Raw genomic sequence first — 25,000 nt, 5'->3', positions numbered from 1 at the left:
GAGGGTATTGCATGGCGCTGCAAAATGCTGTGGTAGGCCTTTTGGTTCAGGGTGCCAGTCACTCTGTGCAAGTCGCCGACTCTGGATCCAGCAACAGGGCCCCAGACCATCACGCTTCCTCCTCCATGTTTGAGTTGGTGTCACACACTGAGGAACAATCATTTTGCCTACCCGAGGGCGTACAAAAACCCTGCGTGATGAACCAAAGATTTCAAATTTTGATTCATCGGTCCATAAGACCTTCTTCCAGTCTTCAGTAGTCCACTGGCGGTGCTTCATGGCCCAGGCAAGCCTCTTTTTCTTATTTTGCCATCTTAGCAATGGCTTTCTTACTGCCACTCGACCTGTCCAACCTGCAGCTCGAAGTCTTCTCTTCACACTTGAAAGTGAGACTTGCTTACTTCGACCAGTGTTAAGCTGTGCTTGTAGCTGTTGTCCTGTGAGCCACCTATCACACAAGCTGTTGACTCTCAGAAACTTGTCTTCTGATTCTGTCGTGGCTTTGGGTCTGCCAGATCTCTTCCTGTCAGTTTCCTCCAGTTTCCAATATACTACTTCCTGCAGTGCAATATTGTCCAAATAATGCTTCAGAGGGTGTAATAACAGTGTTCCAATACTGCTTTTATACAGACACGGGGTTTGTAATCAGCAGAGGTTGGGACACCTGTAGGAATTGTTTGCATCAACTTTCAAGGCTTAATTTACTGACATTGCTGCAGAACAGCTGTACGTTGTTAACCCATTACTTGTTCCCTGAAGAAGGCCTTTTTTTACAATATAACTGTGCAATTTACATTATTTTACCGTTTTTGCTCACGTAAACGTTTTTTTAACCTCGAGCATTTTACTGCTTACCTTTGTACCATTTCAGGTTATTCACTTGAATTGAATTGCTTAAATTTCAATAAAAACTGGAAAAATTGAGGTGTTCTAAAACTTTTCACCGGTAGTGTATACAGTCACGTGAAAAAGTAAGTACACCCCATGTAAAGTTTTGACTTTTTCAACATATTCCAACATACAGCTATTTCATCTTCATTTCAAAAATATTGATAGATAAAGGTGATATAATATTACAAATATCATGAAACATTTTCATTTTGTAGTCCATTGTATAATTTAAATAAACATAAATGCAAATTTCACATGTGGAAAAAGTAAGTACACCCCTACATTTATCACTGCTTTAAACACCTAAAATTAAAATCAGGTGCACCAGCTCAGGTGCAAATGATTAGAACATCGTTAGAGAGGATCTTGGAGGAACCTGTCTTATTTAAACCTCAGACATTTAGTTTGGTTTGCTCTTTGTTGTTGAAGTGTGCGGCATCACCATGCCTAGATCAAAAGAGCTTCCTGAGGCCTTCAGAAAGAAGGTTATAGATGCCTACGAGTCTGGGAAGGGATTTAAAAAGATCTCCAAACAATTTGAAATCAATCATTCGACTGTCCAGAAGATCATCTACAAGTGGAGAAGATTCCAAGCAACTGCCAACTTGTTCAGGCCAGGCCGCCCCAGCAAGTTCAGCCCGAGAGCAGACCGCAAGATGCTGAAAGAAGTCTCGAAGAACACCAGAATGTCATCACGGGACCTACAGGTAGCTCTTGCCACTGTTGATGTCAAAGTGCACGAGTCTACCATTAGAAAGTGGCTGCACAAATTTGATCTACATGGGAGGTGTGCCAGGAGGAAACCTTTGATGTCCAGAAAGAACATCAGGGCAAGACTAAAGTTTGCCAATGAACACCTAGGCAAAGACCAGCACTTCTGGAACAATGTTCTCTGGACAGATGAGTCAAAGGTAGAGCTATTTGGCCACAGTGCCAGAAGACATGTTTGGCAAAAACCAAAGACAGCATTTGACCACAAGAACCTGATACCAACTGTAAAGCATGGTGGTGGAAATACTATGGTTTGGGGCAGCTTTGCTGCATCAGGGCCTGGTCAGCTCACCATCGTAGAATCCACTATGAATTCTTCATTGTACAAGAGGGTGCTTGAGGATAATGTGAGGCCATCTGTCGGAAAGTTGAAGCTCAAGCGAAGGTGGACCTTGCAACATGACAATGACCGGTAGTGTATACAGTCACGTGAAAAAGTAAGTACATCCCATGTAAAGTTTTGACTTTTTCAACATATTTCAACATACAGCTATTTGATCTTCATTTCAAAAATATTGATAGATAAAGGTGATATAATATTTACTGGTACGTAAATCCCTTGGTGGATTTACATACCAGTAAATCCACCAAGGAATGGCTGAAAAGAAAGAAATGGAGGGTTCTGGAATGGCCAAGTCAAAGCCCGGATCGAAATCCCATCGAGATGTTGTGGTGGGATTTGAAACGAGCTGTGCATGCAAGAAACACCTCAAACATCGCACAGCTGAAAGAATTCTGCATGGAGGAGTGGGAAAAAATTTCTCCCAGTCGATGTCAGAGACTGGTAGACAGTTATAAGAAACGCCTACTTGAGCTTGTTTCTGCCAAAGGGGGCAATACCACCTATTAGAGCCAAGGGTGTACTTACTTCTTCCACATGTGAAATTTGCATTTATGTTTATTTAAATTATACAATGGACTACAAAATGTAAATGTTTCATGATATTTGTTATATTATATCATCTTTATCTATCAATATTGTTGAAATGAAGATCAAATAGCTGTATGTTGAAATATGTTGAAAAAGTCAAAATTTACATGGGGTGTACTTACTTTTTCATGTGACTGTATATATATATATATATGTATGTGTGTATATATATAGCAATACCCCGTTTTACGCCATTTCAACCTATGTCAAATCCGACTTTACGCCACTCTTCCAGAGTAAATTTCAGTTCAGCGAACGTCATTATATGCGACTTTACGTCACTCCTACATCATAATAGGAGGACGTGAAAAAAATTAATTTTTCCTCAAAAATATATTTAAAATAAATAAAATAGTACATAAAAATTAACAATAAAAGAAGCTAAAAAAACAATTTAAAATAAAATAAAAAGCACATTAAAAATATTTAAAATGTACGTACAGTATACGTACGCGGAGCTGCTGGTTCTCATTCAAAACAAAGGCGACGCCATATGCATTTTGTCCTGTGCTGCGGTCACGTGCTTGCTTTGCCTTTCGCTGTTATTTTTGTGATTATTCCTTTACTGTGTCTGTGTTAGCCATGGGTCCTAAGAAGGATAGTGCTCGTGTTTCCAAGCATAATGTGGTTACGATGGAAGATAAGTTAAATCTGATTAAAAGGTATGAAAAAGGTGAAAAAGTGTCGGTGATGGCGCATGCCTTAGGGCTGCCACGGTCGACGGTATCGACCATCATTCATGATAGGGAATGTATTCTCGCATATGTCACTGAAAAAGCACCGTCAGCGAAGACTGCTGTCATGAATGTGAAGAGGGGTCAGATTTTCGACGAGATGGAGAGACTCCTTTCGTTGTGGATCGAACGGCAGACCCATGAACGCATACCAACGAGCCAGCTGCTGATACAGGAGAAGGCGAAGTCTTTGTTCCAGGATCTTCTGAAGAAGTACCCGGAGAATAAAGACACAACCTTCGTTGCAAGCTCTGGATGGTTTGCACGCTTTAAACGGCGCTTCAGGTTGCACAACGTCAAGATTCAGGGCGAAGCCGCAGCTGCCGACACCGTAGCCGCCGAGGAATTTCCTGCCACATTGAAGAAGATCATTGAGGGCGAGGGATTCTTGCCCGAGCAGATTAGTGTTCTTTAAGGTTTAGCGATAGTTATATACTTTCGCGAGTTATTTACTCTAGTTTTATGGTGTTTGTCTTCATTCTAGTGCATTTTTAAGGCATTATGCCCGGTTTACGTCAAAAACCGAGTTACATCACGGCTTATGGAACCAATTAATGATGAAGGCCGGGGTATTGCTGTATATATAAAATATGGAGTTGTATCTGCTGTGTGTGAAGCCTTTTCTTTGATTGTTATTCATTTCCATACCCCTGGGCCAGTTGCTCCGAAATGTGCTGTTCCACATTATTTTCACATGTGGAAAGGCAACGTCACAATAAAAACTTTCAATTTTTAATTAAATTGAAGTTAAAACATGAAATAATGGCGTTTTTGCTGATTGGCAGTCATATGTTGGTTGTCCCCTTAGGCAGGTAGAGGGGAGGAGCTTGGCTTGCACCTCCCTTCGTGTTAGAATTTTATTCCCTTTTAGGAATAAAACCATTTGCATTTAAATGCAGCACAATCTATATTATAAAAGGAGCCGTGTCTGTCTGTCTGTTTGTCGTGCTATAACTTGAGAATGGATTAACGGATGTGATCGGATTACTACACAACATTGTTGTAAAGTATCTCGACCATATGCAAATGCATATGGCAACTAAATATGTAAAGTATCTCGACAAACTGCGATCAATTGTCGTACGCGTTTATTCACTCTGCCGATCAAGGCCCGATTCACAGCAGCGCCATCCGAGCTCTGGCGTAGGGATACAACCCGGTCCCGGTGTAGGGATACAACGGTGAACATTTGCACTGCATACATGACATCCTCCCCTTTAAGTCCAAAATTACCAAGAGCAATACGTGCTAGATTTCCAGAATTGACATTTCAAAAGCAACATTTCCAAAACATGTGAAAATATGTGTGCAAACGGTTATGAGAATAATGAAAATACGTGAAAATAGAACATGTGTCAACGTGAAAAAAAAACATCTTCAAAGATTCAACCGGTCGGGTGCTTTTCTCTCACGCATTGAGCGTCGCGGTGTACCAGTGGATACAGAGTCCGAGGTGATTCCTTTGGGTCGCGGTGTACCAGTGGATACAGAGTCCGAGGTGATTCCTTTGGTCTCCACGAAGGGTGTAGCGTTTGCAGAGGTTTTCGGGGCATCCGAGCCGGCTGGAGCGGCCACGACGATCTCCGGCAGTGGCGGGTCGAACTGTTGTCCTGACTGTGACGATGCTACAGGCTCCATCGACTCACAGTGACGGTAGGTTATGTGGTCCTGATGTCGACGAATTTCGCGGCCGTCCTGCAGGCGAATCACACTGGACAGTGGACCTGGCTTCTCGATGATGTCTCCCGGTAGCCACGTCGCACCTGCACCAAAATTTCGGGCAAACACTGGATCTCCAATGTTGATACATCGACTGTTGGACGTCTTATCATGCACCAACTTTTGATTAAGCTGGCTTTGATAAACATTTGATGATATGTCTGGTTTGAGATTGTCAAGTGTCGATCTCAAGTGTCGTTTCATCAATAACTCAGACGGAGCTGCACCGGTTGTTGATTGTGGCGTGATGCGGTATTTGAACAGGAGACGAGACAGCTTTGTTTCCAGGGTTCCCTCCTGAAGTTTCTGCAATCCGGATTTGATGATTCCCACGGATCGTTCGGCCAAGCCATTTGAAGCCTGGTGATGTGGGCTGACAAACTTATGTTTGATGCCGTTCCGACGTGTGAACTTGGCAAACTCGGTACTGGAAAAACACGAACCGTTATCACTCACGATCATCCTGGGCAGACCATGAGTGGCGAAACAGCGTCTGAGTCTTTCGATGACAATGGCTGACGTAGTACCACGCGTCACATAGGCATCAATCCATTTTGTGTGCGCGTCCGTAATTATTAGAATCATGCTGCCGTTAATAGGCCCGGCATAATCGAGATGTAGGCGATGCCACGGTTCGCTGGGCCATTCCCAGGGATGCAGTGGCGCTTTCGCAGGTGTATTCCGGGTGCTCTGGCAGGGGTAACAATGTCGAACATGATGTTCGATATCAGCATCAAGATTCGGCCACCACACATAGTTTCTGGCGAGTGACTTCATCTTCACAATCCCGGGGTGACAGTCATGGATTTCATCCATGACCCTGGAACGCAGATTTTTCGGGATCACGACACGACATCCCCAGAGTAGGCAACCATTTTCCACGCTGAGTTCGTTTTTACGTGCTTTAAAAGCCGCAAAATCTGGGTCACCCTCAGGTAGCAAATGCCATCCAAGCTGTACAGCCTGGACAGTTCTGGACAGAACGGGGTCTCGTCGAGTATGAGTGCGGATCTGGCCAGAATCGACAGCACAATCTTCCAGATGATCCATCAGTGCGATAATGGATCCTGGTGTAGGCGAATCATCAACGGATTCTGGAAGGGGTAACCGACTCATGGCATCTGCATTTGTGATAGACGAACCGGGCTTATAACATATGGTGTAGTCATAAGCAGCGAGAAACAGGGACCAGCGGATGATCCTGGGCGGTAGTGTGTCAGATGTCGCCTTAGTTGGACCAAACAGACTGATCAGCGGCTTGTGATCAGTGCGAATCGTGAAATGATGTCCAAGAAGGTACTGGCGAAATTTGCCAACGCCGAAAACGATTCCCAATCCTTCCTTGTCAAGTTGGGAATAGTTTTTCTCTGCCGGGGTCAACGTTCTGGATGCAAATGCAACCGGTCTTTCTGTACCATCAGGCATCACGTGCGATAATACACTCCCCACTCCATACCGACAGGCATCGCATGTCAGCACAAGATCCTTCTCTGGATCAAAATGAACGAGAACATTGGACGATTTGAGCAGATCCTTAGAGGTCTGGAATGCTGATTGTTCACTAGACCCCCAGCTCCAGGAGACTCCTTTCCTCAAAAGCCGATAAAGGGGGCCCAAAACGTCGGTCACATTCGGGATGTAACGACCATAGAACTGAAGCAAACCGAGGTATGACTTCAATTCGGTCACATCTCGTGGAGAAGGAGCATCCTTGATAGCTCGGACTTTCTCATCTGTCGGGTGTAGACCCTCGGCATCAATCGTATGACCCAGGTACGTGACTGATGGCACCATAAACTTGCACTTGTCTCGACGCAAACGTAGGCCGGAGTCCGAAATCTTCTTCAGAACTCTCTCCAGGTTCTGTAGATGTTCCGCGTCCGTACGACCAGTAACCAGAATATCATCCTGGTAACAAACGACGTTGCGTTCGGCGGCAAACAAACTGTCCATGACACGCTGATAAATTCCAGGTGCAGATTTCACTCCAAAACTAAGTCGGTGGTACCTATACAACCCACGATGCGTGTTGATGGTAAGATACTGTTTCGAATTCTCGTCCAAGCAGAGCTGTAGATAGGTGGATTTGAGATCGAGTTTCGTAAAAGTCTTGCCTCCCGTGAGACGAGCATAGAGGTCTTCGATCCTCGGGATTGGATATTTATCCAATGAAGAACACCTGTTCACGGTCATTTTATAATCTCCACATATGCGGATGGACTGGTCCGATTTTATGACTGGAACGATGGGCGCCGCCCATTCGGCATACTGGATTTGCTCGATGATCCCCAGATTTTCAAGATGATCCAGTTCCTTGTCAATCCGCTCACGCAGGGCGAAAGGGACTGGGCGAGCCCTGCAAAATATAGGATTGGCATCCCGGTCAACCCTGAGTTTAGCCGTATGTCCTTTCAAGGTTCCAAGCTCATCCTTGAAGACATCCGGGTACGTATCCAGCACATTTTTGAGTGTGTATGCTGCGGTAGGAGAAACGTTGGCTGCCCGGAGTTGATGAATGCTTTCCCACTTCAGTCGAATTATGCTCAACCAGTTCCTGCCGAGTAAGGAAGGGCCCTTTCCAGGAATGACGATCAGGGGTAGGTGAAACTCACGGTTATCGTAGCCCACCGTGACATCACATGTACCGCAGGGAACAATCTTCTCACCTGTATAGGTGGAGAGTCCATAGGTAGTAGGTTTCAGATGGGGTTGGTCAGCATCACTCCACAGGTTTGTGAAAACAGCATGGCTGATGAGCGAGACGGCCGCACCAGTGTCGACCTCCATTTGCAATGGTCGATTGTTGACGACAACATTGGCAAGAAGAGGGTCCCGCCTATGGTGAGAATCAATATGAAGCAGGTCATACGATTCTGAGTTGTCGGAAACAGAGCTCACCTGGTCAAGCTCGGGTTCCTCCGAACCGATAAACTGATGAATCTTGTCAGCAGCTTTTCCTTTTCCCGATTTGCGAGTGATGCAAGCTGGAGCAATATGGCCAGTTTTCGAACAGAAATGGCAGGTGGCATCTTTGAACCGACACGTCTCCGGAGGGTGCTTTCCGTTGCACCGAAAACAGTTGTTGTGGGTTTGAGACTGCACTGGCTTCTGACGAGGAGCCTTGTTCCAACGTTGTGGCTGAACATGATCCAACCGATTCACAGCAGGGCTGGTACCAGATGAGCGAGTGGCACCGATGCTTGTAGCGTTGCGTTCAGCACTTTCCATGGAAATTGCGGTGTCTCTGGCATTTTGGAACGTCAGTCTTCTCTCAGCAAGCAGGCGTCTACGAGTGCGGTCATCGGACATGCCAACCACCAGCAAATCACGAAGCATGTCATCAATCGTGTCCCCAAACTCACACAGATGTGACAGTTTTTTGAGGTGTGCAATGAAGTCTGCGATCGACTGACCTTGCTGCTGTCTGCACATGTAAAAATTAAACCGACACAGGATGACTGAAGGAGATGGGTTGCAATGTTCCTTCAAAGCGGCCTTGAGCTCTGCATACGTGAGCTCCTGGATTGTCCGAGGCCGAATCAGGTTTTTAACGAGTGTGAACGTCTCACCTCCGCAAACGGACAGGAAGACGGCCTTCATCAGGCCTTCGGTCGCAATGCCGTTCGCCTCGAAGTAGAAAGACAATCGCTCAGAATACGTGTCAAAATCCCCCTCATGAGGGTCGAATTCATCGATATGGCCGAAAGATGTCATGGTCTAGATGTTTACCTTCGTCGCCATGTAAAGTATCTCGACAAACTGCGATCAATTGTCGTACGCGTTTATTCACTCTGCCGATCAAGGCCCGATTCACAGCAGCGCCATCCGAGCTCTGGCGTAGGGATACAACCCGGTCCCGGTGTAGGGATACAACGGTGAACATTTGCACTGCATACATGACAGCTACCCCCACAACCTTGTACTGCATACAAACGAAGAAGAACATCTACTTAAAAGCCTTTATTAACATCACCGAGGGAGAGTCGAGCGCAAAAAACCAAAAGCGCCACCCCCTATATGAAAAAGCAAAGAAATATGGGAAAATGTGGGATGGGGTGCTAGTGATGATTGGTCCACAGTAAAATAAAGAGAGGTGTAAGAAGCTCATTCATGGCGATAGGAAGTGCTTGACTGCAGTTATTTTGTCCAAAGGCTGTGCGACCAAATATTAAGTCGAGGGTGTCAATAATTTTGTCAATGCTATTTCTCTTTATTTTCTGATTTAAAAGGATATATTAAGTTCTGAATCAAAAACAAAGGTTCTGTAATATTATCAGTGAAATAATGAATTGTGGAGACCAAATACTTTAGGTGTCGTGATAGGTGGACAAGATAGGTGTCGTGCAGTTTTTCAGCAGTGTGAACATTGAATGGACCAGGGTTCATAGTTTCAGCGAAAAGAAGAGGAGAGTGACAACCACGTTGAGGCAGGGGTCTTTCACTCGGTCTGCCTGGAAAAGTAGTTCCAGGAGAAACAATAGCTAGGTTTCAACTGGTATTAGATAAGTACCAAGAAGCATTTGTGATGGCAGAGTACATATATAAATTGGTAGGAATGGTAGGTAGCTTGGCTATGGATGGATCGGTGATTGTATACCTGTGTCATGATTGTGATTTGTGTGAAAGGGCTTCCTTTAAAGGTGAATGTGCTGTCTTTGTTTGTTCATTTCTCACCCTACAACCATCTTCTCACCCTCCTCTGCTCCGCTCCCCACCCCCACAAAAAGTACCAAAAACGTTTTTTTATCGATTTTGTTGTCTATATAGTGTGTGTGTGTGTGTGTGTGTGTGTGTGTGTGTGTGTGTGTGTGTGTGTGTGTGTGTACACTTCACCATAGTGATGCCCCTCTGCTTGTGCAATGTTCTGCTTCCTACCCCCCCCCCCCCCCCCCAAATGCCCTCACAAGTCGATAGACTGATAGATTAGATCAATGTGGTACTCATGTAGTACAGGTGTGATGTGATGAGCCAAATAACCCCCTCTCTTGTTAAAGTTCCACGCATTTTCTTGTATATTCATAGGACATAGATTGTGAGAGAGAAGCCTAGTCTGATTTTCACCATCATAAACCTATCTACAATTTCCATCATTACACCCATTTTTCCTGTAAATCACATGAAATAGCAATGCTAAAGAAACTGCAATAGAACTAACACAGGAAACGTTTTCAGTTGAACCACTGTTGAAGATATTTTAGACAGTATGTAATAGATGAATCAAGAATTCAATGTCCAAAAACTTTTGTCAGAAGAAGAATAACAAATTTTAATTCCCGAGGAGGATATCACTTTATGTTTACAAGGAAATACACAGCAAGAAACATTAAACCCTTACCAAACCAAGAAGAACATACTACAAAGCACGACAGCACACTGAAAGATTCACAACAAAATCCGGGATCAAAGTCCTAAGTGAAAATCCTGGTACAGTAGAGATGTACAAAAGAAATGTCATACCAAACACCAGCATGCATAGAATACAGTCAACATACAGTATAGACAAACCCACTTTATCCTAGGGTGAAAATCAACGTACAGAGTCAACAAACCAAGTGAATCCTAAGTACAATATCAACATAGAGAATAAGTGAAAATCCTAAGTCCAACATCAACATTCAGTATTTACAAAATCAAGTGAATCCTAACATTTGAAATTTAGTCAGAACTTTTATACCGGCTGGGAGTGGGAGGAGCAAGTGAAAAGGGAGGAGCGAAGATGGGATTGGTGGCATGAAGAAAATGGGAGGAGAGCAGTAGGATTGGTTGAGCAAAGTGTAGGTAGGAGGGATGAGGGAGGTGGGGATTTGTGGAATGAAATATTGGGGTGGGAGGGAGAAAAGATTGAGGGATACAATGTGATTGGTCAAGTGAAATATTGGGATGGGTAGCCTCCCCGCCGAGTCGGTCTGCATATCAAATCTTTTTAATGAGGCACATCTGTTTCCCATTGTCTACTGCTAGACTTTTCGGAGCCATCATCTTTTTAAAGTTCTTGAAGACTTCATTAATTTTTGAAGGTCATTCGTTGACTATCTACTTGACTTTTTTTTCTTTTCTTTTTTTTTTCTTTTTTTTTTATTCATTGACTATCTACAAAAAAACAACTTTATTTCAAAGTACCATATCTTTAACTATATTACCCTTAGTCATAAATAAATAATTACAGTGCCTTTATTATTAAAATTATACCAAATGATTTACCATTCTGTGGTTTTATCCATAATTCATTTATCCTTAGGGTGCCTTCACATACACGGATTATTCTTACGAGTCCTTACGGATCGCCAACTCGTAGTCAATCGCAAGCATCCGTAAATAACGGAAGACGATTTTTGACATGTCAAAAGTTGTTGCGAGTTGTGACGAGTTATCTACGGATACCAGCGAGTTATTTACGGATGCTTGTGATTGACTACGAGTTGGCGATCCGTAAGGACTCGTAAGAATAATCCGTGTATGTGAAGGTTGCATTAACATCATTGTTTCTACAGGAACAGAGTATTCTGCCAGTTGATGCAAGGGTTATCATACCATCTATCTATAATTCCACTAATCTCTGTGTGTATGTTTGTTTGTACGTTTGTTTGTTTGTTTGTATGTCTGTGACCGCTGTTTCTCGACAACTACCGGTCCGATATACTTGAAACTTGCCAGGTATATTGCTGGGGACCCGAGGATGTGCCTTTTCAAGGTTTCATATTAATCGGACAATTACTTACCGAGCTATGTCCAAAAAACGATTCAACCAATCAGAGAGCAGCGAGCTATCGCGTGTGCCGAACGTGGCGGACACACTCTGCCTCGGATGGCACATTTGAGAGCGTATTCATTTATTTCACGTTTGCAAACTATGTTGCCGTTAAACTATGTTTTAAAACTAATAAAAACTAATTTGCGATTCATCGTAACTGCGATATACGACCTTCCGGACAGTGAGGACTGCACTTCCGGCATCCAATCACAGAACGCGTTATTGCGTAGGCGTGGCCGATGTGAGAGCGAGCTGATGCTGAGCCCAGCGCGTGCGCCATTACGGTACGTAATTCGATTTCTTCCGGAGAAAATAATAATTTCTCGATTTCTTATGCGCATTATTTCTCCCAATTCAGTCAGAGCGAAGGGCGGAAGCGAAGAGCGTTGTTTTTTTTGTTTACGGGCGTACGGGTGGGGTAGAGCGTACGGGTAGCGTTTTTTTTTTTTTTGGCACATTTGAGAGCGTATTCATTTATTTCACGTTGGCAAACTATGTTGCCGCTATGTTGGCGTTAAACTATGTTTTAAAACTAATTAAAACTAATTTGCGATTCTTTCGCTTTCCTGCGCATTTGTGCACGATATGGCGATTTCTTTACCAAACTCCGCTAGCCGTTAGCTTTGGACCAAACCATTTCATGTAAATAGAGGGGGGGGATTGTCACCGTACTCGCAAGCCGTTAGCTTTGGACCAAACCATTGCATGTAAATAGAGGGGGGGGGGGGGGATATACTTTTAGATATATATATAGTACGGGCATGCCCTAGTATTGCAAATTGACACAATAGTAACATGATAACTTAATAGGTCATGTTAACTTCAAACAGGCATGCAATTAAATAAGAAAGTCCTTATTTAATCAATAGGTATTCACTTCACAATTTGTCATACTTGAAAACCCATACGTAGTTTTGTCAAGATTTTAAAACTCAAAAAAACCAGTTGTTGCCTCAGGGAAATCACTCGGTAGCTACGACAACCACATTCTTTGTCAACCTGCAAACTCATCTTTTCCCTCATAAGTCAAAAGATCATTATAATATATAATATTGTCACGCGAATCCCTCCGGTTAATACCAGGGACCGCGGATGGACCAAAACGGCTTTACTGGAGGCGACGATCAAACACGGATTCGGCTATAAAACACGGGAGGAAGAAGAGAAGTGGAAGCTGCGGTAAAAGCGCTTACCTTCAGCGAACCGACGGCAGCTTCGGTCCTGTCAGGAATTAATGAAAAACGGGAATGCAGGGTAAAATTTACAAAAAATAATGATTTATTTGACGGAACCCATGACAATGAAACGCGACGATGAAACTAAATCCGACGTTGGGATCCCACACACCTCACTTCAGAAACGAGACAGGGGCAAATGAATTAATAAAAGAACACGTTCGGCGTGGGCTGGTGAATGTGGTGTGTCTTAACTGTCTGTCGTCTTGTCCCCATGCGGCTCCAAACTCCGGCGTGGAGAAACCCTCCATCCGCCTCGCACGCTTCGCTAGGCCCGAGCCAATGCCCTCGCTCCAATCCCCTCGCCGTTCGCACACGAGGTCTCGCCCATTCACAGCACCGAGCCTCGCTCATGCACCACGCAGATGGTGAACCAACGACCACCAGGACCTCTCAAGACCAAGAAGAAGCGCAAGAGCTTCAGGCACAGAGAGATATCATGCAGCGTACAAACAGCCAGAGAGTGCAAGGGCCAGAGCCAGAGCTAGAGCTAGAGCTAGAGCTGCTCAAATGTCGTGCAGCGCCAGACAGCCAGAGATAACCAAGAGCTCCAGAGACATGCAGCGCAAGAAAAAAAATGTCGTCCAGCATGCCCTTTTATAACCTGGGCGGGGACATCAGCCTTGGCGCGCCACCAACCAGTGCCTTCCAGCGCCTTCCCTCCAATCACACGTTCCCTGTGGCGTAGTCACGCGATGTTGCGAGGCCTAGCTGGTGGTGTAGCTGACGGCGGCCACCCGGCGGTGCCCTGATCTGGCTTCCTCCCTGGCTTCTTCCAAAGTAAGGGAAGGGGATTTAATTACTGTGTGTGATAAAGGGCCTATCTAAGTGTTTATATGGGTATGCATTGCCATAAGGGACAAAGGTTTGATTACCAGGTGTAACACACAAGGGCTGTTATCTTTAATCCCTGCAACTACCTATCACACGAACATCCTGGTATGTTCACAGGTATACTCCTTAACTGACAAACCGCCTACACACAGAACTTATTACAGGACAGATTCCTTATCACGACAGACGAAGCATGATACCTATTCAGATCTACCTGACTCTAGATATACCTTTACCCCACCGACATAACAATATATATATATATATATATATATATATATATATATATGTGTGTATATATATATATATATATATATATATATATATATATATATACAGTATATATATATTGCTACGGTTTTGAGAATTGCACATATTGATCATTAAAGGTTAAAGGGTTGCCCCCCATAGTTAGTCCACGAGCAACACGTAGGCCACCTGTAGTATGAAGTATAGGCCATTTCCCCTAGTAACATCTGCGTTTTTTTTTTTGTTTTTTTTTGTTTTGTATACAAGATCGAGGCTCGTGAAAGAGCGAACATTAATCACACAGAAAGACAAACAGACACACAAAACAAATAACATCGGGAGCGGTAGACAAGATGGGGAGAGAGGGGGAAGGACACAAACACAACATTTGAGAGCAGGGACCGAGAGACATGCAGACATCGAGAGAACTGTGGACTGTGGGAGGGAGAGGGCTTTGGGGGGGAGGCATGGGAAGGGGGGGGGGGGGTGGGAGAGGTATAAAACATATGGACACTGCCAAGACTTCCAGGAAAGAAGTTGGAATTTCAAACAAGGTGGATCTGGGGTGAATTAGTGGGGGTAGAAAAGATCAAGGTTTTGGATGGGGGAAGATAAGAGATGGTGGTGAACAGCTGTTTTGAAGACCTGGAGGGAGGAGTGTGATTGAAGTGAGTGTGGGAGTTTGTTCCAGAGGCGGGAGAAAAGAGGAATGAAAGAGTGAAGGTGAGCAGAGAACCGAGATTTCGGCAGTTTAACCATCAGAGGGTGGCTGGCAGATCTTGTGCGACCTGTAGGAATATTTGGGGGACAGAGCACAGAGAGAGCTGGGGGAGCAAGGCCGGAGAGGAGTCGGTAGAAGACAGAAAGACCACCTACCTGCCTGCGGTGAGTGAGTGAAAGGCCCTCAGAGATAGCTTCATCGCGGGAGATTCCAATGATTCTGAAAGCTTTGGATTCAACAGCGTGAAGCCGAGCCAGGTGTGAGGCAGGAGCACCAGCCCATAGGGGAGAACAGTATTGCATTGAGCTGCGGATGAAAGCCTTGTATGTGGTGAGGAGCTCAGGTGTGCCTAGGAAGGACTTCGCACGACGGAGGATGCCCAGTCGGCGACTGGCTTTGGAGGCCAGCTTGGAAATGTGGTTTTCCCAAGAAAGATCATGGCAGATGGTGAGACCCAAAAGCTTGAGCGACAGAACTTCTTGGAGAGGATTGTTGAGAAAGTAGATGGGAGGGTTGTCCAGTCGATCTTTTCGGAGAGACATAGTAAGAGTGTGAGATTTGTCAGGATTGAAAGACATGTTCCACATGTTTGACCAGTCTGTGATTTTGTCCAGGTCTTCAGAGAGTGAGGAGGCTGCAGACTGCCGATCTGAGGGAAGAGGAATGGAGCGGCAGAGAGTGGAGTCATCAGCAAAGAGATACAGAGGATTTTCCAGAGAGTCGGAGAGATCATTGATAAAGACCAGAAAAAGCACAGGGCCCAGCACACTGCCTTGGGGAACCCCAGCCTGAACGGGAAGGGGAGATGAGAGAAATCCATTCAGGGCCACACGTTGACTACAACCAGAGAGGAAGTCCGCAAGCCATGCATGGAGATTTCCATGGATACCATAGGAGGAGAGTTTGGTGAGCAGAGCTGGGTGCCAGACCGTATCGAAGGCACGTGATATGTCAAGGGAGACAGCTCTGATTTCCTGTTTGGCATTGAGGACCTCCATCCATTGTTGAGACAGCAGAAGCAGCATGTCCAGAGTAGAGTGACCTGGTCTGAAACCAAATTGATGATCAGAGATCAAGCCATTGGAGAAGAGGAAAGATTTCATATCCGAAGCAATGATGGATTCCATGACTTTGCTGATAATTGGGAGCAGGCTGATTGGTCTGTAGTTGCAAGGATCTGTTTTTGCACCTTTTTTGTGTAAAGCGGTAATGTTTGCTGATTTCCAGGATGCTGGCAGATGACCTTGAGCAAAGGATAGGGTGAAAAGAACAGAGAGAGGGTGAGATAGAGCGGCAGAGCAGGATTTTAGGACCCGTGGGCTGATGCCATCTGGTCCAGTTGCAGAATCAGAGTCGAGGTTTGACAAAAACTCCTCCACCTTGTCAGGAGAGAAGGTCACAGAGTCCAGGAGCAGTTTGGTTCGACTGGGAAAGGTGGGAACAGAGAGAGATGGGTTTGGGACTAAGGATTTTGAGGCAAACACAGAGTTGAGGCATTCGGCTTTGTCACGTGCGATGTCAACTGTGTGGCCATTTGAGGTAAGGGAGGGGATGGAGGGGGAACAAACACCAGAAACGGATTTGACCAGACGCCACCAGGATTTGGAGGAAGGAGACAGGTTTGAGAGTTCATTCTTGAGTGAGGAGAGATAGTGCTTCCTGGCACTCCTGAGGGTAGACACACACTTGTTCCGAGCTTGGTGGAAGGAACTGAGATTTCCTTCAGTTGGATTAGCCTTCCAAGAGGCAAAGGCAAGTTGTTTCAGGGCAACTGCCTCACCACAAGATTCAGTGTACCATGGACGGGAGGAAGGGTAAGACAAGCGTTGTGTAAAGACATGAGTTTAGGTCCTGTTCAGTTTGCGTCCACCCTCCAATTCCACCTCAATGGGCATAATTGATCCCGCGCCCCATTTGGCTGACCCACTCAGTTTGTTACGCTTTGGCTGCCCGCAGCATTTGCTGCCCTTTGCTCACTCACTAGTCGAGTAACACGAGGTAGGCCTGAGAAGGAGGAGCACGGGGTCAGGGTGGGGGCGGCGTCAAGGCGGAGCATCAGAGGTGATGACGGTAAGAGCCACCAGCCAACCAGGGCTCTAACGGCATGGCATGAGATGGCGTGTTGAGGCGCGTCTGGTGAGTTCTAGAAGGTTCGCGGGGCGTGCCTATATAAGTCATTGCACAAAGCCCTTGAAGAGGACTGCACAGGACTCGCAAAGGACTTGTTGGGAGAGCACTTACATCGGAGGACTTGAGGGGGCGAGCGCATTGTGAGCACTTGGGAGAATTTACGAGCCGGACTTTGAAGGAGAACTTGACTTGCATCACTCGCTTTGGAGGCATTGAACTGTAACTCGCGCAGTATAACGTACGCGCCAGAGGAGAGGAAGAAGAGGCGTTGAGTACACGGCTGCAGCCAGACGCGCCGGTCGCGAATAGCGCCTACTTCAGCCATGCGAGTAAACGCGGTAATACCTGCCAGTGATTAACCGCCGAAGTCCGCTCCCTACCAAATCGCCCCGTATTAACCCTTGTGCGCCAAACGACACGTGGAGAGCTCCTGCCTTCTCTACTTACCATCTGCACGGGACGAGCCGGAGACCGGAGGGAGCTGCACCGGAGCCATCCTTGGACACGGACCATCATCCTGCAGCTGCAAGCCCCGTGTGAGTGTGTGTGTGTGACGGGTCCGTTTGTCCTGGGTATTAAGTTAAGGCTGCACTGTGTCCTCTTTTTCTCTGAACCATTGTGAATAGTGTAAATAAAACCTGTTATTCCTTTTTCCAATTCGACCGCTTTTGTGATTTATCCATTGACTAAGCGTGGCACGAATAAGATCGCTCGAACCGGGTTCACCATATAAATGACACGGATCGCGTGTACGCACCGCTCGGCGTCTCAACACGCGTGGTTCGTGCGGGGCTTATTTCCTCGTTTCAGGGCAGCGCGAGTAATTAGGTAATAGCGATTCTAGTCCTAATACCCTATTTCACGCTGTCCGGGAAGGACGTCATAGGTCCCAGGTCCCGCCAGGCCAGTCAAAGACAAGGGGACTAATCCCCCCTTGGTAAGGGGAGAAGGCCGGCGGCGAGATCCGCAACATTTGGTGTCAGGAGTGGGATTGGGACCCGAAGTGCGCTTAACGCACTCGAAAATTACGAGTGACCGAAATTTAGTTATTAACATCCAAATTAAATTTGTGCCATGGCTCGCCAAAGCGGTCGGATGCTGGTGGGGTAGATGAGGAGTTGGAATCGATGACCTAGGACCCCCGGGAAGAATTGGGAGAAATAGAGGAGGACATTGATGAGGGGCCGGCCGTAGGGGTAGAAGATGGCGGCGCCTCGCACGAGGCAGCGGAAGCCGAGCCCATGGCGCCAAAGAATGTGGACCTATTTATGGCACAAATATGGGCCTACATGATTAAGTCGGATCATAAAATGGATGCAATGAGGGGGCAAATGGCGAATCAAATGAAGGAAATAAGGGACGAAGCAAGGTGTAACAAGGGCGAATTAAAATAAACAATGGACGCCCAAGGGGACAAATACACCCGGGACATAAAAAAGATGGGGGATCAATTGGAAGAGGTGAAAAAGGGGCTGGAAAGCAAAATGGACACCCGAGGGGAGTTAATAAAAAAGATGGGGGAGGACATAAGGCGCAGGTCGAGCGGGAAGGTCGCAAAGGGGTACGGGGTAGCGCAATGTGAGGAACGCGTGGAGAGCCGGGTAGAGCAGAGCGTAGTTGAGATGACCGGGATCGAAATCGTGACTCGGGGTGTGGAAAAGCCGACGGCCGCCGAGTTGGAAAATAAAATTTTGTGTGCGCCAGCGGTCGTCGAGCTTAATAAAGAAAAAGAAATTATAATTGAAATTGGGGTTGAAGAGACAGCAGGTATAGAGGAATTATCGCGGGAGAAAGAAATGGAATGCGCGCAAAGTCTGTGTTCACATTGTGATGTCGTGTTTCCTAATGAAAATGAAGGTTTGCAGGTGCGGTTGGCGGAGAAGAGAATCCTGAAGGTGAGTAGGAGCGTGTATGGCACGAAAATGTTTGGCGCGAAAGTGTTTGGCGGGAAAACATTTTTGGCGCGCTTGGGATCAAGACGTAACCCGGGCGCTCGTGGAAGGTCCGTGGTGTGATGTGTGAAGGTGACTGGCGCACATGTGAGGAAAAAGTGTGCACCGAAGCGTGGGTGTATGATGGAGTGTGAGTGGGAAGAGTGTGTCGAAGAAGAGGAGTGTGAAACAGAGTGTGCGATGGCCAAAGAGAGTGTGCGAGAATGCACACCGGAGCGTGTTGTAGAGGGTGTGCGGTAGTGCACACCAGAGCGTGTGATTGGGTGTGCGACAGGAGAGTGCACACCCGTGGGTAAGTGTGCGCTGAGTGGGTGTGTACCCGGAGAGTGCACACCCATAGTTGTTACTGAGTGTGTAACAAAAGCGTGTACGTGAGGGTGTGCAATGGCTGAGTGTGCAATGGAGTGTGCGAGCGGCATGAGTGCGCCGTGGTGTGCAGGTGCGAGTGCGGTGTGTGAGAAAGAATGCACACCAGAGGGCGCGAGAGGAGAGCATGCTGTAATAGCATGCAGGGAGTGTATGAGAGGCGCTGGAGCGCCGCGTTGTGTGAGTGTGGAACGGGTCGCGTATGGGTGTGAGAATGAGACTCAAGCATCGACGCAGACCGGGGCAGCGTTTAGGGCGACGGATAGCCGACGCGAGCCCTCGGTGCACGGGGTGCTTTGTGTGTTGCGGGGACCGGCGGGGATCGTTGCCGCGGCGGCGTGCACGATTCGGGCCTGGCCCCGCCCTGTATGTTCGGTGCCGTGCCTTGGCGCGAAAGGTGATCGGCACGGTTCGAGGGGGGGGGGGGGGGGGTAGGAGAGGTCGGAGCTTCGCCCCCTGGCGGGCGCGGCGCTCCGACTGGGGGAGGCTGGGCCATCGTGCCGGGGACCGAAAGGCTCTGCGCAGGGATGGCGCCTGGAACCTAGGCCCAAGCATGCCTCCTCCCCTGAATCGAAAATGCCGGACGGACCCAACCAACAGGAGACCAACCACCCGTATGCATTGCTCGGCTTTGCGAAGCCGAGCTGTGATGACAATGTATTTCTGCACCGAGAGGCTCGAGTGGAGTGGACAGTTAGCCATAGTGTTGGGGAATGGAAGTTTTACCATCCCTCACAGTATGGGGGCACATGAGCAGTAGATTACGAGGTGGCAGTGAAAACTAGCTGAGGGCAGGCTAGGATATTGTTAGGGATTTAGAGATGACAATAGGAGACATGAGATTTAGGTAGTGACATTGGTACAGGTAGAGGGGACATAGAGAGATTAGTTGGATGATAATGACGAGGGTGTGCTTAGTGTAAGGGAAGATGGGAAAGCACGAGTATTAGAGGGAAGTAGTTAGTTCGATGATGCTGTGTGTATGTAGTAGTGTATAAGTGGTGTATTGAGGACAAGTGGAATTGTGTTGGAGTGTATGGAAAGAGGAATGTGAGCACAAGAGGTGTGCAAGAGAGCTTGGTGTGTGGAATGAGTGGTGTGGAATGCTTGGTGGGAGATAGGAGGTGTGGAATGCATGGTGCGAAGGAGTGAATGGGGGAAGATGGACCCCTTCACGAATACCCGGGGAGGGTAGTTTAAAGTTAGGTAGAGGGCTTAGGTAAATTGTTGGATATTGACACCTGTGGTTCAGGTAGTGGCAAAGAAGTGCTTGGATGGGTGCATGAGTCTGTGGAATGGCTGGGCGTGTGGGCTTTGTTGGTGCTTATGGTTATTGGAGCACTCCGCCACTGGTAGTCTGTCGGCCAGGTGAGGCCGCAGGTAGGCTCTGGGAGCCAGTCAGACTAGTGTTCAGTGGGGCCCGAGGATCCCAGGAGAGGACCCGGGTAGCCCAATGCCAGAGAGGGCATCAGAGGGGTGAGAGAGCCAGAAGGGGCCTTCCCAGATTTAGGGTAGTCGCAAGGAGCAAGGTAAGCTTGGGTGGCGACTTCAGTGGCGGAGGTGCACAGGTAGTTGGACCTGCTATTGGAGCCACATGACCCAGCCCAGAAATTGTGCAAAGGCACAGTAGTGAAAAATTGGGGAGTGAGACCCAAAATTGGATGGCACCACAGGGTGGGTCAATGGGAATTGGTTTTTAGAACCACATAGTTTAAAGATGCCAATTGGCAGGGCATGACCCCGGGTTAGTTTAAAAGTTAATGTCATTAGAGTATAGTTAGGATGAGAAATCGCTTCGCACCATCCACATCCACTCATCAAGGGAGACGGAACTCCACACCAGGTTTTGTGAACTATTTGGATGGTAAAGACGCATTTTTTTGTTTTGTGTGTGTACATAGTCGAGGCTCGTGAAAGAGCTAACATTTATCAAACAAACAAATCAAACAAACAAGCAAACAAAGTATATAAAAAGGGGTTTGTCGACGTTTGTATCAAACAAATCTCGACGGGATGAGACATTGTGTGTAATTCCATCTCTTCCTTCTTGGGAGGGATTGGACGACGAATTTGGATTAGAGGGGGGGATATGGGAGACAAGACGTAGTGACGAATTTGTAATTTGTAAATACAGGGAGGGGCAAGGATAGTGTAGGCTGACATGGGGGGTACGAACGGTTAGGGACGAGCTTGCTTTGCTCGCTCTCCCGCACCCCTCATGTTGCATTGCCTTGTTTTAATGTGTACCCTTGCGCCTTTCCTCTGCTAACTGTGCTTTGTCTTCCTCCCCACCCATGGCCCAATTTTGGAGGGGAGTGTGCAGGAACCCTGAACTGTGCTGCGGCATGTTGCTACACTTGTGCGGCACCACTGCTACCTTTTGCTGCACCAATACACCTTATGGACCACACGTTCTGTGGCCTGGCATCTTTGCTGAGCAGACATTTGCTGCAAACGTTACCTTGCACCTGCGGACCACTGGTTCTAAGTGGTGTCGATGTCACGCAGTCGGACCACCTATAGTAGGGTCAATATACGAAAAAAACTCACCTAACCCCCAAAAAATTGATACAAAAGGTTTTTCAATGGATTCTGGTACCATTGGGCATGCTAAAAAACATACTAAAAATCTAGTAACATCTGACATCCGGAAAGGGGTCATTTTCAAGATGGCGTCCAAAATGGCCGCCGGGAGCTTAAAATGGCCATATCTCAATTATTATTCAACTTAGAAAGGTGGTTTTGGTGTCTAACCCTAGGTTTTAGGGCCCAAGGAATCCAATTGAATCAATAAAATTACCATCAGTTAATTATTTATTGACAAGTCCAAGATGGCATCCCAAGGTGACATCCTGATCCACTAAAATGGCTCTGTCGAATAGTAGTCAACCTAGAGAGATTTTTTCAGTGTGTATACCTAGGTTTAAGGCACCCAGGAAATCATCAAAATTACTTAAATAAGCACAAAGTAATCAGGTAATCCAGTAAGCCAGGTTTACCAGCCCATGAGGCATTTGTTGTCTTATACAGTTAGTCGCTATTCATCGTCATCCTCCGACTCCTCTGGAAGAAACTTGTTATGTGGATTGTCACATTCTTCAAGTTGGCACGGTCCACAGGCAGTAGTACATGGTAGTCCATATCGTCTACAAGAGCAGCGGAGTGTCTTGCAGGCAGTGGAGCAGTTACAATGAATGACCTTCAAGAGACTGTCTGGAGCGTTACAAGTGTACATTTCTTTTGGAAATGTCTAAAAAATATGGATTTTGTTTATGCATACATGTACCAAATAATATACTTATTCCTTTTGAGATGAAAATTAATTGTTTGTCAGATTTTTCACTCCCCCCCCCCCCCCCCCATCCCCAATATAAAATAGTCTGTCCCTTGCCATAACCTCTCAAGCTTTGTACAAACCTTTGTCTGTAATGATCACTGAATACTGTGGACTGGAGTCACAGGTGGCAGTGGTGTAGACACATTACACTCTTATCTCCAATCTGAAACACACACTTGGTTCATTAGCTGGTGAGTCGGAGGATGACGATGAATAGCGACTAACTGTATAAGACAACAAATGCCTCATGGGCTGGTAAACCTGGCTTACTGGATTACCTGATGACTTTGTGCTTATTTAAGTAATTTTTGATGATTTCCTGGGTGCCTTAAACCTAGGTATACACACTGAAAAAATCTCTCTAGGTTGACTACTATTCGACAGAGCCATTTTAGTGGATCAGGATGTCACCTTGGGATGCCATCTTGGACTTGTCAATAAATAATTAACTGATGGTAATTTTATTGATTCAATTGGATTCCTTGGGCCCTAGAACCTAGGGTTAGACACCAAAACCACCTTTCTAGGTTGAATAATAATTGAGATATGGCCATTTTAAGCTCCGGCGGCCATCTTGGACGCCATCTTGAAAATGACCCCTTTCCGGAAGTCAGATATTCCTAGATTTTTAGTATGTTATTTAGCATGCCCAATGGTACCAGAATCCATTGAAAAACCTTTTGTATCAATTTTTTGGGGGTTCAACCATATATTGACCCCTCTACGAAGATTGGCCCTGCTGGCAGGTTTTTTTTTTTGGTTTTTTTTGTATACTGAATCGAGGCTCGTGAAAGAGCTGACATTTACTTCACAAACAAATCAACCAGACAAACAAAATATATAAAAAGAGGGAGCGGGAGTTCGATAAAAACGAACACGGTTGGTACATTTTATTCTGGTGTGTCAGGAAAGAAGACCTTCAAGTTTTTATTTTGGCACACCGAAGACGAAGGAGGAAGCAAGAAGATGCAGCCAAGCAGCAAATGTAACATTTAATATGACATTTGAATGGTGAAATGTGCATTTTTGTGTATTGGTGTATTGGTGCATTGTTGTTTCTCCCCTCCAAATTTCTTTCCACAAAAAGACCAGGTCCTGGGTTATAGAGATGTAAATAATTAGTTTAGTGTTGTAAATACATGCTCCCCACCAGCTTTATGTTTAGTTTGAGAATCAATTCCGCAATTCGGTTAGCTGTGGGTGTGAGTCTGTTAGTTAGTACACAACGCAGTAGGTGGGACATATCTAGTGTTGTAAAACTGTCACATACAGGGTGTTAGATTAAATGTAGAGGGAAACCACATCTAAGTGTCCACACGTAATTTTTAAAACTAGCCCCGAACCTTTCTCAAAACTGGTCGTTCTCACCTGTGTGGGTCCGACTCGGGGACGAGTCTGGCAAGGGAGGGGGGCAGTGCTATGGTTTTGAGAATTGCACATATTGATCATGAAAGGTTAAAGGGTTGCCCCCCATAGTTAGTCCACGAGCAACACGTAGGCCACCTGTAGTATTAGTTATGTCATAGTATGTGTAAGTATAGGCCATTTCCCCTAGTAACATCTGCGTTGTGTAAAGACATGAGTTTAGGTCCTGTTCAGTTTGCGTCCACCCTCCAATTCACCTCAATGGGCATAATTGATCCCGCGCCCCATTTGGCTGACCCACTCAGTTTGTTACGCTTTGGCTGCCCGCAGCATTTGTTACGCTTTGGCTGCCCGCAGCATTTGCTGCCCTTTGCTCACTCACTAGTCGAGTAACACGAGGGAGGCCTGAGAAGGAGGAGCACGGGGTCGGGGTGGGGGCGGCGTCAAGGCGGAGCATCAGAGGTGATGACGGTAAGAGCCACCAGCCAACCAGGGCTCTAACGGCATGGCATGAGATGGCGTGGAGAGGCGCGTCTGGTGAGTTCTAGAAGGTTCGCGGGGCGTGCCTATATAAGTCATTGCACAAAGCCCTTGAAGAGGACTGCACAGGACTCGCAAAGGACTTGTTGGGAGAGCACTTACATCGGAGGACTTGAGGGGGTGAGCGCATTGTGAGCACTTGGGAGAATTTACGAGCCGGACTTTGAAGGAGAACTTGACTCGCATCACTCGCTTTGGAGGCATTGAACTGTAACTCGCACAGTATAACGTACGCGCCAGAGGAGAGGAAGAAGAGGCGTTGAGTACATGGCTGCAGCCAGACGCGCCGGTGGCGAATAGCACCGACTTCAGCCACGCGAGTAAACGCGGTAATACCTGCCAGTGATTAACCGCCGAAGTCCGCTCCCCACCAAATCGCCCCGTATTAACCCTTGTGCACCAAACGACACGGGAGAGCTCCTGCCTTCTCTAATTACCATCTGCACGGGACGAGCCGGAGACCGGGGGGAGCTG

The 25,000-nt window shown here is 46.5% G+C and overlaps 1 protein-coding gene across 1 annotated transcript in view; it reads right to left on the bottom strand.

Annotated features, from left to right (window-relative positions):
• Positions 1 to 25,000, bottom strand: part of LOC137423297 (band 7 protein AGAP004871) — a 90,481-nt gene that overhangs the window by 1,753 nt on the left and 63,728 nt on the right. The gene's annotated exons all lie outside the window — the stretch shown is intronic.

The sequence above is a fragment of the Myxine glutinosa genome, chromosome 3 (assembly GCF_964187855.1).
Source record: "Myxine glutinosa chromosome 3, kmMyxGlut1.1, whole genome shotgun sequence".
NCBI classification, from domain to species: domain Eukaryota; kingdom Metazoa; phylum Chordata; class Myxini; order Myxiniformes; family Myxinidae; genus Myxine; species Myxine glutinosa.
The sequence above is the reverse complement of the archived record's forward strand: the minus strand, read 5'-3'. Positions and strand labels throughout refer to the sequence as shown.